The sequence below is a fragment of the Gorilla gorilla genome, chromosome 10 (assembly GCF_029281585.2).
Source record: "Gorilla gorilla gorilla isolate KB3781 chromosome 10, NHGRI_mGorGor1-v2.1_pri, whole genome shotgun sequence".
Lineage (NCBI taxonomy): Eukaryota > Metazoa > Chordata > Mammalia > Primates > Hominidae > Gorilla > Gorilla gorilla.
The window spans coordinates 14,901,143-14,922,659 of NC_073234.2; positions in this window are offsets into that span (position 1 = coordinate 14,901,143).

Sequence of the window (21,517 nt, forward strand, 5' to 3'; positions counted from 1 at the left end):
GAAATATCTACACCGCCATCTCTATGAACATGGAAATATCTACACCGCCATCTGTACGAACATGGAAAGATCTATACCGCCATCTGTATGAACATGTAAATATCTACACCGCCATCTGTATGAACATGGAAATATCTACACCGCCAACTGTATGAACATGGAAATATCCACACCGCCATCTGTATGAACATGGAAATATCTACACCGCCATCTGTATGAACATGGAAATATCTACACCGCCATCTGTATGAACATGGAAATATCTACACCGCCATCTGTATGAACATGGAAATATCTACACCGCCATCTGTATGAACATGGAAATATCTACACCGCCATCTGTATGAACATGGAAATATCTACACCGCGATCTGTATGAACGTGGAAATATCTACACCGCTATCTGTATGAACATGGAAATATCTACACCGCTATCTGTATGAACATGCAAATATCTACAAAGCTATCTGTATATCAATGGAAATATCTACACTGCTATCTCTATAAACATGGAAATATCTACACCGCCATCTCTATTAACATGGAAATATCTACACCACCATTTGTATGAACATGGAAATATCTACACAGCTATCTGCATATACATGGAAATATCTACACAGTTTTCTCTATAAATATGGAAATAACTACAGCGCTATCTCTATAAACTTTGAAATATCTACACCGCCATCTGTGTGAACATGGAAATATCTACACCGCCATCTGTACAAACATGGACATATCTACACCGCCATCTGTATTAAGATGGAAATATCTACACCGCTATCTGTATAAAAATGGAAATATCTGCCCATCTGTATAAACATGGAAATATCCGCACTGCTATCTGTATAAACGTGGAAATATCTACACCGCTATCTGTATGAACTTGGAAATATCTACACTGCTATCTGTATAAAATTGAAATTATCTACACCACTAGCTCAATAAACATGGAAATATCTACACTGCTATTTGTATAAACATGGAAATATCTACTCCGCCACCTGTATGAACATGGAAATATCTACACTGCCATCCGTACGAACATGGAAATATCTACACCGCCATCTGTATGAATATGTAAATATCTACACCGCGATCTGTATGAACTTGGAAATATCTGCACCGCAAACTGTATGAACATGGAATTATCTACATTACTATCTGTATAAAAATGGAAGTATCTGCACCGCTATCTCTATAAATATGGAAATATCTACTCCGCTATCTGTATAAACAAGGAAATATCTAGACCACCATCTCCATAAACATGGAAATATCTACACCGCAATCTCTATAAACTCTGAAATCTCTACACCGCTATGTGTATCAAGGAAATATCTTCACCGCTATCTCTGTAAACATGGAAATATCTAAACCACCCTCTGTATAAACATGGAAATATCTTCACCGCCATCTCTATAAACATGGAAATATATACACTGCCATCTGTAAGAACATGAAAATATCTACACTGCCATCTCTATAAACATGGAAATAGCTATACAGCCATCTCTATAAAGATGGAAATATCTACACCGCCATCTGTATGAACAAGGAAATATCTACACCACCAACTGTATTAAGATGGAAATATCATCACCGCTATCTGTATGAACATGGAAATATCTGCATCGCTATCTGTATTAACATGGAAATATCTACATAGCTATCTGAATATACATGGAAAACTGTACACCGCTATCTCTATAAACATGGAAGTAACTACACCGCTATCTCTATAAACATCGAAATATCTAGACTGCCATCTCTATAAACATGGAAATATCTACACAACCATCTGTATAAACATGGAAATATCTATACCGCTATCTGCATAAACATGGAAATAGCTACACCGCCATCTCTATGAACATGGAAATATCTACACCGCCATCTGTACGAACATGGAAATATTTACACCGCCATCTGTATGAACATGTAAATATCTACACCACTATCTGTATGAACATGGAAATATCCACACCGTTATCTGTATGAACATGGAAATATCTACACCGCTATCTGTATGAAATTGGAAATATTTACACCGCTGTCTGTATGAACATGGAAATATCTACACCGCTATCTGTATGAACATGCAAATATCTACACAGCTATCTGTATATCAATGGAAATATCTACACTGCTATCTCTATAAACATGGAAATAACTACACTGCTATCTGCATAAACATGGAAATATCTACACCGCCACCTGTATGAACATGGAAATATCTACACTGTCATCCGTACAAACATGGAAATATCTACACCGCTATCTGTATGAACATGGAAATATCTTAACCTCTATCTGTAGGAACATGCAAATATCTACACAACTATCTGTATCTCAATGGAAATATCTACACTGCTATCTCTATAAACATGGAAATAACTACACTGCTATCTGTATAAACATGGAAATATCTACACCGCCATCTCTATGAACATGGAAATATCTACACCGCCATTTGTATGAACTTGGAAATATCTACAGCGCCATCTCTATGAACATGGATATATCTACACCGCCATTTGTATGAACATGGAAATATCTACACCGCCATCTGTATGAACATGGAAATATCTTCACCGCCATCTGTATGAACATGGATATATCTACACCGGCATCTCTATGAGCATGGAAATATCTACACCGCTATCTGCATGAACATGGAAATATCTACACAGCAATCTGCATATACATGGAAATATCTACACAGATTTCTCTATAAATATGGAAACAACTACAGCGCTATCTCTATAAACTTCGAAATATCTACACCGCCATCTGTATGAACATGGAAATATCTACACCGACATCTGTACGAACATGGACATATCTACACCGCCATCTGTATTAAGATGGAAATATCTACACCGCTATCTGTATAAACATGGAAATATCTGCACCACTATCTGTATAAACATGGAAATAAAAGCACCGCGATCTGTATAAACATGGAAATATCTGCACCACTATCTGTATAAACATGGATATAACCGCACCGCTATCTGTATAAACATGGAAATATCTACACCGCTATCTGCATAAACATGGAAATATCCACACCACTATCTGTGTAAACATGGAAATGTCTACACCGCTACTGTGTAAACATGGAAATATCTACACCGCCATCTGTGTAAACATGAAAATATCTTCACAGCCATCTATATAAACATGGAAATATCTACACCGCCATCTGAATGAACATGGAAATATCTACATGCCATCTCTATAAACGTGGAAATATCTACATTGCTATCTGTATGAACTTGGAAATATCTTCACTGCTATCTTTATAAAATTGGAATTATCTACACCACTATCTCTGTAAACATGGAAATATCTACACCGCTATCTGTATAAACATGGAAATATCTACACCGCTATCTGTATAAACATGGAAATATCTTCACCGCTATCTGTATAAACATGGAAATATCTACAACGCTGTCTCTATAAACTTGGAAATAACTACAACACTATCTCTGTAAACATGGAAATATCTAGACCGCCATCTCTATAAACATGGAAATATCTACACCGCCATCTGTATGAACATGGAAATATCTACACCGCTAACTGTAAGAACATGGAAATATCAACACCGCTATCTGTAAGAACATGGAAATATCTACACCGTTATCTGTATGAACATGGAAATATCTACACTGCTATCAGTACGTACATGGAAATATCTACACCGCTATCTGTATGAACATGGAAATATCTACACCGCTGTCTGTATGAACATGTAAATATCTACACCGCCATCTGTATATCTATGTAAATATCTACACTGCTATCTCTATAAACATGGAAATAACTTCAATGCTATCTCTATAAACATGGAAATATCTACACTGCCACCTGTATGAACATGGAAATATCTACACTGCCATCCGTATGAACATGGAAATATCTACACCGCCATCTGTATGAACATGGAAATATCTTCACCGCCATCTGTATGAACATGGAAATATCTACACCGCTAACTGTATGAACATGGAAATATCTACACCGCTATCTGTATGAACATGGAAATATCTACACCGCTATCTTTATGAACATGGAAATATCTACACCGCTATCTGTATGAACATGGAAATATCTACACCGCTATCTGTATGAACATGGAAATATCTACACCGCTATCTGTATGAACATGCAAATGTCTACACAGCTATCTGTATGAACATGGAAATAACTACACTGCTATGTGTATAAACATGGAAATATCTACACCGCTATCTGTATGAACATGCAAATATCTACACAGGTATTTGTATATCAGTGGAAATATCTACACTGCTATCTCTATAAACATGGAAATAACTACACTGCTATCTGAATAAACATGGAAATATCTACACCGCCACCTGTATGAACATGGAAATATCTACACTGCCATCCGTACGAACATGGAAATATCTACACCGCCATCTGTACAAACATGAAAATATCTACACCACCAGCTGTATGAACATGGAAATATCTACAACGCTAACTGTATGGACATGGAAATATCTACACCGCTATTGGTATGAACATGGAAATATCTACACCGCTATCTGCATGAACATGGAAATATCTACACCGCTCTCTGTATGAACATTGAAATATCTACACCGCTATCTGTATGAACATGGAAATATCTACACCGCTATCTGTATGAACATGCAAATATCTACACAGATATCTGTATAAAATTGAAATTATCTACACCACTATCTCTATAAACATGGAAATAACTACATTGCTATCTGTATAAACATGGAAATATCTACACCGCCATCTCTATGAACATGGAAATACCTACACCGCCATTTGTATGAACATGGAAATATCTACACCGCCATCTCTATGAATATGGAAATATCTACACCGCCATTTGTATGAAGATGGAAATATCTACACCGCCATCTGTATGAACATGGAAATATCTTCACCGCCATCTGTATGAAAATGGATATATCTACACCGGCATCTGGATGAACATGGAAATATCTACACCGCTATCTGCATGAACATGGAAATATCTACACAGCTATCTGTATATACATGGAAATATCTACACAGATTTCTCTATAAATATGGAAATAACTACAGCGCTATCTCTATAAACTTCGAAATATCTACACCGCCATCTGTATCAACATGGAAATATCTACACCGCCATCTGTACGAACATGGACATATCTACACCGCCATCTGTATTAAGATGGAAATATCTACACCGCTATCTGTATAAACATGGAAATATCTGCCCATCTGTATAAACATGGAAATATCCGCACCGCTATCTGTATAAACATGGAAATATCTACACCGCTATCTGCATAAACATGGAAATATCCACACCGCTATCTGTGTAAACATGGAAATGTCTACACCGCTATCTGTGTAAACATGGAAATATCTACAGCGCCATCTGTGTAAACATGAAAATATCTACACCGCCATCTCTATAAACATGGAAATATCTACACCGCCATCTGTATGAACATGGAAATATCTACACCGCCATCTCTATAAACGTGGAAATGTCTACACCGCTATCGGTATGAACTTGGAAATATCTACACTGCTATCTGTATAAAATTGAAATTATCTACACCCCTATCTCTGTAAACATGGAAATATCTACACTGTTATCTGTATAAACATGGAAATATCTACACCGCTATCTGTATAAACATGGAAATATCTTCACCGCTATCCGTATAAACATGGAAATATCTACAACGCTGTCTCTATAAACTTGGAAATAACTACACCACTATCTCTATAAACATGGAAATATCTAGACCGCCATCTCTATAAACATGGAAATACCTACAGCACCATCTGTATAAACATGGAAATGTCTATACCGCTATCTGCATAAACATGGAAATATCTACACCGCCATCTCTATGAACATGGAAATATCTACACCGCCATCTGTACGAACATAGAAATATCTACACCGCCATCTGTATGAACATGTAAATATCTACACCGCCATCTGTATGAACATGGAAATATCTACACCGCTAACAGTATGAACATGGAAATATCTACACCGCTATCTGTATAGACATGGAAATATCTACACCGCTAACTGTATAAACATTGAAATGTCTACACCGCTATCGGTATAGACTTCCGTATTTGCTCTTAATTTATACCCAAGGCTGGGATGGTTCATATGAAAAAAGACCAAGTGCATCATTAGTCTATATTTGGTCTGGCAATTGATCTCTGCAATAATGAAACCTCAAAGACAATCAAATCTGAAATCTTAGCTACATATTAAATAGCTTGGGTTTTAGGTAGCACGTTGCTGTGTATGCTGTCTTCATAGAACATGCAAGTAGCAATGGCCATTTTTTAATATTCATTAGCCTTGAAGTTCTCCTAATTTTGAATCACATAGAAATAGAAATCTAATCTCACTAGATTTTTTTTTTTTTGAAACAGTGTCTGGCTTCATTGCCCAGGGAGAAGAGCAGGGCATGATCTTGGCTCACACCTCTGCCTCTCGGACTCAAGCCATCCACCCACCTCAGACTTGGGGTAGCTGGGACCACAGGCATGTGCCACCATATCCAGCTAATATTTTTATTTTTGTACAAATGGGGTTTGTCATCTTTCCCAGGCAGGCCTCAAACTCCAAGACTCAAGAAATCCACCTGCCTTGAATTCCCAAAGTACTGGGTTTACAGGTGACAGCCATTACGCCCAGCAACTAAACTTCTAAAAATCAATTTTACATAAAATTATCTAAGCGTGCAAGGAAAGATAAGAGGCCTAAGGAACCAGTGAGTTGAAGAATAAATGCAGTTTAAATCATACATGTAAACAACATGATGTGATGTGGTAGGAATCATCTAACATGCTTTAAAGCATGAGTAAAAGGTCTTTTCTTAGAAAACTGGATCTTAGTTTAGGATATCTTTAGATAAGAGTATGAAAAGTCATATCACATTGATAAGTGAAGTGCTTCCTTTGGCTAATTTTAGGGATAGGACATTTACTTTCATATAATTCATAGGAATCTTAGACTTAAAAATAAAATTTCCCTTCTCAAATCCTTACTTTCATACATTTTTTGCATTTCTTTCACTTTTGTGTTAATGGCCTATGTCTCAACATATTCTATTAAGCCTTCTGGAAACACATACTTTGTTTCCAGCCTCTTCAGAGAACCATCACTCCACTTCCTAGGCTTCTGAAGAAGCAGACCCAAGCTTATAGTTATTACATATTTCTAAATCTAGGTGACCAAGAAAAATTGATACTTTTCCCATCATACCTTTAAGTTTATAATCAGGTGTATGCTGAGAGGTAAAGACCCAAGAGTGTTGGTTGTCTAATTGTGCAGCTGTATAAACAAATCTTAATGCTTGAAAATATTCAAAGGTTATTCTCACGTTGATTGTTGGTAACTATGTGTAACAACATGAAAAGAAAAAAAATCAAAGAATTACATCTGAGGATAATACACAATCTCTAAGGGTAAGAAGAGCAACAAAAATTCTGCTTCAATTACCACTGAAATAATGTATTTATCCTGTAAAATCTATGGTGGCTGGTTGTAAAAATTAGGCATTAGCAAACTGATAAAGACTTTTTAATGAAAACATTATGAAACATAGTTTTTAAAAAGTTAAATACACCCACACCAGTTTTTCACATTCTTTGGCCTGCTTTAATGCTGCCATTAAATAATTGATTTAGTTGTGACATAGATCCTATGTTCCATTGAGTCTACCATTCATAAAGATGCAATGTAAGGTAACAAAAGTATAAATTGTGTGTGTGAGGGGGAGAAGTCAAGAGTATTTTTATGTGACAGAAGTTAAGTTGTTATCAGTGTAAAATAGTCTGTTACAAATACAGGACTCTGTATGTTAGTTTCACTAACCAGAAAGAAATAAATTACAGCAGATACACACACACACACCAAAAAAGGGAAAAGAAACAAAGCTTAGCACCACAGAAAACCACCAAACTAGAGAGATGAACAATAAGAAAGGAAGAAGTGAACAAGTAATCTAAAAAACAAGGAATGAAATGGTAGAAGGAAGTCCTAATTTATCAATAATAAACTTGAATAGAAGTGGATTAAACTCTACTTAAAAGATATAAAGTGGATGAATGGATTCAGATAGCAAAACCCACCTATGTGCTGCCTACATGATACTTACCTCACTATTAAAGACAAATAGACTGAAAGTGAAGAGATGGAAAAATATATTTTATGCAAACAAATGAAAAGCAAGCAGGAGTAGCCACAGTCATGTCATATTTTAGAAGGCTTTAAATAAAAAACACTATATAAAAAAAGAATGTCACTGTATAATGAAATGATAAAAGGTCCAATTCAATAAGAGGACGTAACATATATGTTACTTAGGTGTAACTATATATGTACCCAACACCAGAACAACCAGATATGTAAAGCAAATATTAGATTTAAAGGTAGAGATAGACTGCAATACAATATTAGTAGGAAATTTCAACACTCCACTTTAAAAATGGACAGATTATATGAAGAGAAAATCAACCAAAAAATGACAGACTCAAACTATACCATAGACCAAATGGACCTAGCAGGTAAAGAAGATCTCACCTGATATGGTTTGGCTGTATATCCCCACCGAAATCTCATCTTGATTATAGCTCCCATAATTCATACATGTTGTGGGAGGGAACCAGTGGGAGATAATTGAATCATGGGGGCGGTTTCCCCCATACTGTTCTTGTGGTAGTGAATACGTCTAACAAGATCTGATGGTTTTATAAGGGGGAACCCTTTCACTTGGTTCTCAATTCTATTTTGTTTGCTACCATGTAAGATGTGCCTTTCGCCTTCCATCATGATTGGCAGACCTTCCCAGCCACGTGGAACTATGAGTCCACTAAACCTCTTTTTCTCTGTAAATTACCCAGTCTCGGGTATGTCTTTATCAGCAGTATGAAAACAGACTAATACATCATCCAGCAGCTGCAGAATACAAATTATTCTCAACTGTACACCAAACATTCTCTAGGACCAATCATACATTATGACACATAATAAGTCTTAACAAACTTAAGAAGACAGATATCATATGAAGTATCTTTTCTGATTACAGTGATATAAAGCCAGAAATCAACAACACGAAAGCCCTTGGAAATTTTATAAAAACATGGAAATTAAATAGCATGCACCCAAGAAATCAATAGGTCTCATTAAGACATTAATAGGAAAATTTCAAAAGTCGCTGAGATAAGTAAGAATGAAAATCCAACATACCCAAACCTATGGAACGTAGCAAAAGCAGTTCTAAGAGGGAAATTTATAGCAATAAAAGCCTACACCAAAAATGAAGAAAGATTTTCAAATCACAAAGCAAAATTATACACTTCAAGTAACTAGAACATCAAAAACAAACTAAACCCAAAATTGGTAGAAGGAAGGAAATAATAAAGCTCACAGCAGATATAAAGGAAACAGACACTAAAAAATATTTCAAAAGATAAATAAGACAAAGTGTAAAGGTAAAACTGACAAACCTTTAGCTAAACTAAGACAAAAGGAGAGAAAATTCAAATAAATAAAAGATGAAAAAGGAGACATTACAACTGATACACCACAGAAATATAAGGGATTGTAAGACATTACTCATAACTATATGCCAACAAATTTGATAATGTAGAATAAAATGAATAAATTTCTGCACACATACAACTACCCAGATTAAATTGTGAGGAAATATAACATCTGAACACATCAATAATGAGTTTGGAAATTGAATCAATAATAAAACATCTTCCATCAAAACAACAACAACAACAACCAACACCCAGGACCTGATGTCTTCACTGCTGAATTCTACCAAACAGTTAAAGAATACCTACCAATTCTCCACAAACTTTTCCACAAAAGTAATGAGGAAGGAATACTTCCATACTCATCTTATGAGGCTCGCAATATCCTGATTCTAAAACCAGACAAAGACACGCACAAAATGAAAATAACAGGCCAATATTCCTGGAGAACATAGATACAAAAATTCTCAACAAGATACAAGTGAACTGACTTCGACAGCACACTAAAAAGAGTATTCACTATAATCAAGTGGGATTCATCCCAGGGATGAAAGGATGGCTTAACATGCACAAATCAGTAAATATGATACACCACCACAATAGAAAGAAAAACAAAAACCATGTGATCATTTCAACAGATGCAAAAAGAACACTTGACAAAAGTCAACATTCGTTTATGATAAAAACTGTCAAGAAAGTAGGTATAGGAGTGTACCTCAACGCAGTAAAGGCCATATGTGACAAACCCACAGCTAACATCTTATTTATGGTGAATAGTTAAATGCTTTTCCTCTATGATATGGAGGAAGACAAGGATGTCAACTTCTACCACTTCTATTTAGCATAGTACTGGAGGTCAGAGCCAGAGCAATTAGACAAAAGAAATAAATAAGAGGGATCCAAACTGGAAAGAAGGAAGTCAGATTGTTTCTGTTTGTAGAAAATGTGATCTCACATACATATGTATACATCTATATATATGATCATATAGATATATATGATCTCTCTCTCTTTAGGGTTCTTTCTATATATACTTATATAGAGTGAGAACCCTAAAGACTTGACCAAAAACTACTAGAAATCATAAATAAATTCAGTAAAGTTGTAGTATACAAAATCAACACAGAAAATTCAGTGGTGTTTCTATACACTAATAGTGAACTATCTGAAAAAGTCATCAAGAAAGGAATTCCATTTACAATAGCTACCAAGATATCTGCAGATAAATTTAATCAAGGTCATGAAAGATCTCTTCAATGAAAACTATAACACACTGATGGAAAAATTTACGATACACAAAAAATGGACACTATATACTCATGGAATGGAAGAATTGATACTATTGAAATGACCATACTAACAAAATATCCTACAGATTCAATGCAATCCCTATCAAAATAACAATGAAATTCTTCACAGAAATAGAAAAAAATACCCTAAAATTTGTATGAAACCAGAAAAGACCCCAAATAACCAAAGCAATCCTGTGCAAAAATAACAAAGCTGGAGGCACCACACTACCTGACTTCAAAATATACTACAAAGCCATAGTAAGCAAAACAGCATGGCACTGCCATAAAGCAAACACATAGACCAATGGAAGAGAATATACAGCTCAGAAATAAATTCTCATACCTAAAGTCAACTGATTTTCAAAAAAGGGGTCAAGAGCACACACAGGGGTAAAGACAGTGTCTTCATTAAATGGTACTGAGAAGATTGGATATTTATATGTGGGATAATGAAATTAGACCCCTATCTTTTACCTTATACAAAATCAACTCAAATGCGATTAAAGACCTAAAGGTAAGATTGAAAACTATGAAAAGCTACTAGAAGATAACATGTGGGAAATTCTCTATAACTTTGGGTTGTACAAGGATTTTTTAAATGAGACGTCAAAAGCACAGGCAACAAAAGCAAAAATAGATAAATGGGGTTTCATCAAACTAAAATGCTTTTGCACAGCAAAGGAAACTTAACAGAGTGAAAAAACAACTTACAGAATGGGATACAATATTTGCAAACTATACATCTGCTAAGGAGTTAATGCCCAGATTATATAAGAAACTTAAACAACTCAACAGCAAAAACATAAAAAACTTATTTAAAAATGGGCAAAACTGGGAGGCTGAGGCAGGTGGATTGCCTGAGGTCAGGAGTTTGAGACCAGCCTGACCAATATGGTGAAATCATTTCTCTACTAAAAATACAAAAATTTAGCCAAACATGATGGCGTGTGCCTGTAACCCCAGCTACTCAGCAGGCTGAGGCAGGGGAATTGCTTGAAAGAGGGAGATGGAGGTTGCCGTGAGCCCCGATTGCACCACTGTACTCCAGCTTGGGCAACAGAGCAAGACTCCTTCTCAAAAAAAAAAAAAAAAAAAGGACAAAATAAACTAAAAGACATGCCACAAGAGAAAATATAGAAATGGTCAAGACGAATATATAATAAAATCATGTTCAACATCACTAACCATCAGGGAAATGCAAATCAAAACCACAATGAGATACCAGTTCACCCATTAGAATGGCTATTACCAAAAAGGTAAAAGATAACAAGAGTTGGCAAGGAAGTGGAGAAAAGGGAACACTTACACACTGTTGATGGAGTTGTAAACTAGTACAACCATTAAGCAAAACTTTATGGAAGTTCGCTAAAAAATAAAAAAAAAACAAAAAAACAATTATTCGATCACATAACCCAGCAATCCCACTACTGGGTATATATCCATAGGAAATGAAATCATTGTGTTTGAAAAATATCTGCACTCTTATGTTTACTGTAGCACTATTTCTAATAATCAGATATGGAATCAACCTATGTGTCTAAAAACAAAGAAGTGAATTATATATATATAATATATATTATGTATATTATACATAATATATATCATGTATATTATATATAATATATATCATGTATATTATACATAATATATATCATGTATAATATATATAATATATTATGTATAATATATATAATATACGTTATGTATATTATGTATAATATACGTTATGTATATTATATATTACATATAATATATATTTTTATTATATATATAATTATATATAATTATAATTATATATAATTTTATGTGTAATTATAATTATACATAAAATTAATTATAATTATATATAATTTTATGTGTAATTATAATTATACATATTATTATACATAATATGTATATATATGGACACATACACAATGAAATACTATTCAGCAATAAAAAAAGAATGAAATTCTGCCAGTTGCAACAACATGGATGACCCTGTAGGATACAATGTTAGGTGAAATAAGCCAGACACAGAAAGCAAATACCGCATGATCTCTCTCATATGTGGAATCTTAAAAAAAAAATGTTAATACAGAAGTAGAGTAGAATAGTGGTTACCAAACAGTGAGGAAGAAGTGGGGAGGGCAAAATGGAGATAGATTGGTTAACAGTTATGAAATCACAATTATATAGGAAGAATAAGTTGAAGTGTTCTTTGCAAAGCAGGGTGACTATAGTTAAAAGTAAAGTATTGTATATTACAAAGTATCTAGAAGAAAGGATTTTGAAATTTCTTATGAAAAAGAAATGATAAATGCATGAGGTAATTAATACACTAACTATCCTTATTGGATCATTAGACAACATACATATTCATTGAAACATCAAATTGTATCCTATAAATCTATATGATTACAATGTGAAAATTTTTTAAAAATAAATTAATGAATTAAATAACAATTTTAAAATGTTCTCAATCACCAATGCAAAGTTTAGGAGCTTTGTTCTTGACTCAGCCTTAAGACTGAAAACTAATGTGTTAGAAATATTTGTAGATCCTCTCAATTTTGAAAGAATCCTAGCTAAACTACTGAAATATAAAATATATTCTATGTAATATGCTCTTAGGTATATTCTTAGGTGAACTCTGCTTTTAGATGAAGCTTATAAAAATGAAAAACGTATCTGAAATAAAATTTTAAAGTATTTGGAAAATTACACCTTAATCTATTAAAGACAAATTTTCTATACAGTAACCTTTTTATGTGCTTTTGAAATGGGATATACAATTATTTTCCCTGATGTGAAACAAAATATAGAAAGTTGGCATTTTATCTAAGAAGTTAACTTAGGAAGAAAGAGTGAGAGGCAGAGGAATGAGGGAAGAAAGGAAGGCTGATGATGGGATACCTTATCAAGTTGCCTAATGCTGTATTGGAACCTAATAGGCCTTCTAAGGAGTTTTATTACATAATGCAAGACTCCTCAATCTGGGAGGAGGAAAGGGCTTTATTTTTGAGTGGTCACAGGTTGCCCCATGGGCATAAACTCTACCAAGCTGCTAGGTTACACCTACATGAGCATCCCACCTGCTTAAGTGAGAGCAGCCACAAACTGTGGGCCATTCCAGGTAAGTGTCATATCACACCTGCACCAACTAGTCAAAGCCTGGGTCAAAGCCTGTGCAGAACTGATTGCTACAGCAGAGGCTAAAATAAGAAATGGGGCTAAGAGAATGAAAAGCAGTGCCCATATGTATCCAAAAACAGGTTGAAGATATCTTTAGGAAGGAACAGATAATTTTTTTTATTCATACAATAACAGATGCATATGAACTCCTCGAGTAGTCACCCATTCCTGTCAGCCCTTGGGCTTCATAACTAAATCACTCTTCCTTTGTAATCCAGTCCCACATTTTCAGCTATCTCTCTATGTTTATTATCTTAAATATTTCTTTGCTCTATACTCTTCCCCTAGTCTTCAACCAATTTCTTTCTTTATTGTCCCAACCCACAGACTGTTATTTCCACTTCGATGTCCCATAGAAGCTTCAAGGGTTTGAAATACCTAAAAAACAACTCATCTTTCTCCCTAAAACTGCCTCTCCTTCTCCCACTTCAAAATTTCAACTAATGGCTCCCCCTGTTATCCCTACCAGAATCCTGAATGATCCCTGTTTCTCCTCATTCACTCCATACATGTAAATCTCATTAACGTTACTTTCTAGATATTTCATGAATCCTTTCCATTCATTCTGTACTAGAAAGTGTTCCCAGTTTAGACCCTGGTGGTTGGTGGCCTCTTACCTAGGCGCTCTCTCTCTCTCTCTCTCTCTGTGGGTGTGGGTGTGGGTGTGTGTGTCCTGAGAATTTATTTACTTCTGGTTTTTGTTTGTTTTTTAGTATCCAGAATCTACAGGGAACTTAAATCAATCAGAAAAAAAATAACCCAATTAAAAAATGGGCAAAGGACATGAACAAACTCATCTCAAGAGAGCACATACAAATGGCCAACAAATACAAAAAAAAAAAAAAGGTTAGAATCACTAATCATCAGAAAATTGCAAATCAAAACACAATGAGATACCATTTCATACCGGTTGGAATGGCTATTATTAAAAAGTCAAAATACAACAGATGCCAGCAGGGCTGTAGAAAAGAGGAAGTGTCTGTATATTTTTAGCTATAGCCCTACTTCAAACGTGTCCCGCTTACAGCCAAAAGAGCGGCCTATCTAAAGGACTGTTCTGATCAGCTCACTTACCTGACTGAAACCTTCAGTGACTCCCATGGCCTGCAGGTCAATGCACTAATTCATGACTATAACATCTGAGATATCCTTGATCTGGCTACTGGTCTAGCCCTCTCTGACTCACGCTTTATAAACCATGCATTCTGGAACTTTTTAGTTGTTTCCCACATCAGCATGCTACTTCCCATCCATGTAGATTTGCAGAGACCTCCTCATCTTTTTAATTCCCAGTTCCCACTCTCAACATGGGCCATCTCCTAACCACACTTCAAAACCTAAGCAAAACAACACCTTCCGTGACACCTCCATGCTGAGTCAGATGCCGTCCCCTTTGTATTGTAGTTCTTTGCTTGTGTGCCTTTGTCTCACTTTGTTCTCTTTAAAATAAACTCCATGAGGACAATGATCACCTGCTATTTGTGTTAATATCTGCACCAAGTGGCATAGTGTCTGGAGTATAGTAGGATCTATTTTCAAGGAACAAAAGATTATATCTATACCAATAGACATGAACTAGCGCTTTTTTTTTTAAAGATAAGCTCCCTTTGAACTAAGTCAATGTTTACAAGAAGAGTTATACTAAAAGGTTCACTTTTGCTGCTTACGTTTCATTTATTTCAGGCAATTAATTCATTGTTATTGGTAAATCGATACTTTTTATTGATACTGAAAAGAGAGAAATAAACTAATGACTATCTCTGTTAGAGTAGATTTGTTCATATCTATCAGTAAAATGTTAATTATCTGAAAGTCAATAATAAAACATAAACTGTGATCTTAATATTTTTTAGGGGCTCAAAAATAATTAGAATTCATGTCAGCATATAAAAAAAGATCAGAGTATTTTTAAGATATGATAAAATTTTATTTTAGTTTCTTAATAGGGATTTTTGTGACCTTACAGAGTTCAACTAATTACAATTTTAAAAATAGGATTGATAGAGTTTTAGAATTAGAAACAATTTATAGATTATTTTATTTTTCTTTTGAGGAATCAGGTCATCAGAAGATCAAGGAACACCTATAATGTCACTAGATCCTAATTTAATTTAAATTTTAGAATCCAGGTATTCTAACTCTTGTCTTGATACTATTTCTACTTTATTATGTTGCTTCCCAGGGCTTTAAAAAATAAAAGCTGGGAAATTACATTTGCTTTGCACATACAGCACCAATTATCAAATTCAGCATAAAAGCATAACATGTATACATCAAAAAGAAAACATAAAAACTTCATATTAAAAGCATCTCAAAACAATTGAATATAATAGGGAAACCTTATACAAATGCAACACTCCCCCATTAATAAAAAGAAACCAATTGGAGAAAAAAGAAATTCAATATAAACATGTTGGAATATAACCTAATTCATTTTAATCCAATGCTTCAAATTGAAAAAAATTAGCACTAGTGTTATTTTCCTTTATCATTACAATCTTGCTTTTCATTACATTATGCTATGTTTTGTATTAAACATAAAATCAATTTTTCACCTTAACACATGCTAGAAATACAGAGTCACCATGCTGGAAATCAGTAGAAAGTGTCTTTGTTTCTACTTTTTTTTTCTTTGAAAAAGCTTTGGGAAAAAATATCATTTACAATGTTTAATTTTAATAACTTAAAGAATGTAATTGATTTTTGTTTGTTTTTGACATGGAGTTTCACTCTTGTCACTCAGGCTGGAGTACAATGGCATGATCTCAGCTCACTGTAACCTCCACCTCCCAGGTTCAAATGATTCTCCTGTCTCAGCCTCCCGAGTAGCTGGGATGACAGGCACTCGCCACCACACCTGGCTAATTTTTGTATTTTTAGTAGAGATGGGGTTTCATCATGTTGGCCAGGCTGGTCTCAAACTCCTGACCTCAGGCGATCCACCCACCTCGGCCTCCCAAAGAGCTGGGACTACAGGCGTGAGCCACCGCGCCCAGCCAATTGAATAGTTTTTAACTCAGAGGATAAATGCTTGAGGGGATGGAAAGCCCATTCCTCATGATGTGATTATTTCACACTGCATGCCTGTATTAAAACATCTCATGTACCCCACAAATATATAAACCTCCTTTGTACCCACAAACATTTTATAAAATAATGAAAATATTTTAAAACTAAAAAAATTGTTTTTTAATTAAGCAACCTTATTTAAATAAAATCATTCTTCCTCATCCTCAGTCCTGGGATCTACCAGAAAGAATTAGCAACATCTTAAAGATGACAAAGTGTTAAAGATAAGCTGCTATTAAGTAAAAGTGTGAAGTGTGGAGGGGACAAGCTGGATGCCTGAACCATTTTGTTCTATCTTTAGGACAGTGAAAGAGCAAGATGCAGGGTTGGGGTGGGGGACACTTATTCTGTTGAGCATTGTCACCACTATATTCACTGAAATTCATCTGCATGCTTGTATGTATACTGTTGATTCACCTGATACACTGAAAATTATATGAAATTGTTCTCTATTCTTTAGATAATTATAATCTAAGTGCCAATATGAAGCTTAGAATTTATATGAAATAATTATGCCCACAACAAGACATTTCAGCTAATTCCTAGATAAAAATCTCACTTCACCCTGCACAAAACAGGCACATGATCATGTCACTCTGACCTGGTTTGAGTCCAAGGAGACTTTTGTTTTTAAAATAATTTAGGTTAGTAGTTAAAATATGAACTTTGGGCCAGGAGTGGTGGCTCATGCCTATAATCCCAGCACTTCGGGAGGCTGAGGCGGGCGGATGACTTGAAGTCAGGAGTTGGAGACTGGCCTGGCCAACATGCTGAAACCCCATCTCTACTAAAAAAAAAAATACAAAAATTAGCTGGGTGTGGTGGCAGGCACCTATAATCCCAGCTACTTGGGAGACTGAGGCAGGAGAATTGCTTGAGCCTGGGAAGTTGAGGTTGCAGTGAGCAGAGATCTTACCACTACACTCCAAAACAAACAACAAACAAAAAAATTCTAGAGTCACACTGAAAATCTTAACAACCTGCTTCTACTTCTCATTTTTTTTTATTTTGACCTGATTTTAGACTGATGGTAAAATGCACAAATAACACAAAGTGCCCCTATGTCCCTCACCCTGCTTCCCCTACTACTAACATTTTCAGAGCCATCCTTATTTTCTCTATAAAAAAGCAGAATTCTCCTTTTAGAGATTTGGAAAGATTATTAAAAGATAAGTTACAAAATACAGTACCTGACACGTATAAAATATTAAATAAATATTAGCCATGCTTAATTATTTTGTTTTGAGTCTTTATGAGTCAAGTTTTAGTAGAAATATGGGCTAGAAAAAAAAAGAAACAGAAAGCGGGACTCTGTGATCCGACTTGGGCTTATAGAACAGACTGTACTAGTGTGTTCTCATGCTGCTAATAAAGTCCTACCCAAGACCGGGTAATTTATAAAGGAAAGAGGTTTAATGAACTCACAATTCCACATGGCTGGGGAGGCCTCACAGTCACGGCAGAAGGCAAAAAAGAAGCAAAGGCACATCTTAAATGGTAGCAGAGAAGAAAGCTTGTGTAGGGAAACTCCCATTTGAAAACCATCAGATCTCGTGAGACTTATTCGCTACCAGGAGAACAGTAGGGGGAACCCGCCCCTATGATTCAATTATCTCCACCTGACTCCATCCTTGACATGCGGGGATAATTACAATCAAGGTGAGATTCGGGCAGAGACACAGCCGAATCATATCAATGACTAATGAGAGTTATGTCCAGAACCTAATGAAAACCTGTCTGAGGCCACATTCCCTGTAAAGCAGATTTGAGATAGAGATTTGTGTAGAGAACATTTAACTGGGTAAAATCCTAGGAACCAACAACTGTGGCGAAAAAGCTGAATTGGATAAAGGGAGTTGAGATGTGAGGCAGTCACAACAAATACCTCAGCTAATCTCAAGGGGGAGCTGAGAAGCTGGGGTGGCCCTTCAGAGTTGCCCTAAATTGAGGCAGGAGTATGGAGTTTTAATACCTTTCACTGGCCATTCTTCAGATACGAGTTGTCCCCAAGGATGGACATCAGCTTGACAAGTTATTAATTAGATCTCCTGAGAATAAATTCTAGAGAGAATCAGCTGAGAGGCATGGTTTGCCAACACTCCCAATAGCTGGGCAAACTTCAGTTTTGAGGGAGGATTTGGGTCACACACAAAAGTCTCCACAAATAATTATTCATGGGAAATTCTATGTAGGCAGAGCTATTTCATGGCCAGTTAATCAAAACTACATAATCTATTTGGTTAAGCAAAAGAAATTAAAAAGATAAAATAAAATCTATACATTAACACTCAAAAGTTTTTAATGCATTTGCCTTGCATTTCGTATGTTTTGCCTTGCATATCATATGTTTTGCCTTGCATTTGTTTATTTGCTTTTAAGAACCTTTAGAGAACAATAATTACTAATATAATATGCAGTAGCACAGCATAAACGAGGGAAGCTAACTCTCTCCCTTTTCCCAGGACCTGGAACAGCTGAAGATCCTAAGCATTGTCAGCTTTGGTATCTGACATAGTTTGGATGTTTGTCCCCTTCAAATCTCACGTTAAAATGTGATCCCCAATGTTGGAGACAGATGCCTCCTGAATGGCTTGGTGCTGTCCTCTTGGTAATGAATGAGTTCTTACCCTGTGAGTTCATGCGATATCTGGTTGTTTAAAAGAGACTGACACCTCCTCCCTGTCTCTCTTGCTTCCTCTCTCACCATGTGATATGCTGGTTTCCCTTCACCTTCCACCATGCTTGGAAGGTTCCTGAGGCCCTCCCTGGAAGCAGGTGCCAGTACTATGCTACACGTACAGCCTTCAGAACAAGGAGCCAAATAAACCTCATTTCTTTATAAACCACCCAGCCTCAGATTTTTCTTTATAACAATGCAAATGGGCTAACAGAGAATCATTCATGGACAGTGAGTGTATAGGTCAATTTTCATGCTGCTGATAAAGACATACACAAGACTGGGTAATTTATAAAGAAGAAGAGGTTTAATGAATTCACATATCTGCACCGCTAGCTGTATAAATATGGAAATGTCTTCACCGCTACCTGTACAAACATGGAAATATCTACACCGCCATCTCTATAAAAAAGGAAATATCTACACCGCCATCTGTATAAACATGGAAATATCTATACCGCCATCTCTATAAACATGGAAATATCTAAACCGCCATCTGAAGGAACATGGAAATATCTACACCGCTATCTCTATAAGGGTGGAAATATCAACACCGCCATCTGTATAAACATGGAAATATCTACACAGCTATCTGTATAAAGATGGAAATATCTACACCACCATCTCAATAAACGTGGAAATATCTACACCGCCATCCGTATGAACATGGAAATATCTACACCGCCGTCTGTATGAACATGGAAATATCTACACCGCCATATCTTGGAACATGGAAATATCTACACCGCCATCAGTATGAACATGGAAATATCTACACTGCTATCTCTATAAACATGGAAATATCTACACCGCTATCTGTATAAACATGGAAATATCTACACCGCTATCACTATAAACATGGAAATATCTACACCGCTATCTGTATCAACACGGAAATATCTACACCGCCATCTCTATAAACATGGAAATATCTACACTGCCATCTGCATAAATATGGAAGTATCTACACCGCTATCTGTATATACATGGAAATATCTACACCGCTATCCATATAAATATGGAAATATCTACACCGTTATCTGTATAAATGTGGAAATAACTACACCGCTCTGTCTACAAACACGGAAATATCTACACCGCTATCTGTATAAACATGGAAATATCTAAACTGCTATCTGTAAAGCAGGGAAATATCTACAACGCTATCTCCTTAAACATGGAAATATCTACACTGCTATCTGTATAAACCTGGAAATATCTACACCGCTATATGTATAAAAATGGAAATATCTACAACGCAATCTGTATAAACAAGGAAATATCTACACCGCCATCTCTATAAACGTGGAAATATCTACACCGCCATCTGTATGAACATGGAAATATCTACATTACTATCTGTATAAAAATGGAAGTATCTGCACCGCTATCTCTATAAATATGGAAATATCTACTCCGCTATCTGTATAAACAAGGAAATATCTAGACCACCATCTCCATAAACATGGAAATATCTACACCGCTATCTCTATAAACTCTGAAATCTCTACACCGATATGTGTATCAACAAGGAAATATCTTCACCGCTATCTCTGTAAACATGGAAATATCTAAACCACCCTCTGTATAAACATGAAAATATCTACACCGCCATCTCTATAAACATGGAAATATATACACTGCCATCTGTAAGAACATGAAAATATCTACACTGCCATCTCTATAAACATGGAAATAGCTATACCGCCAT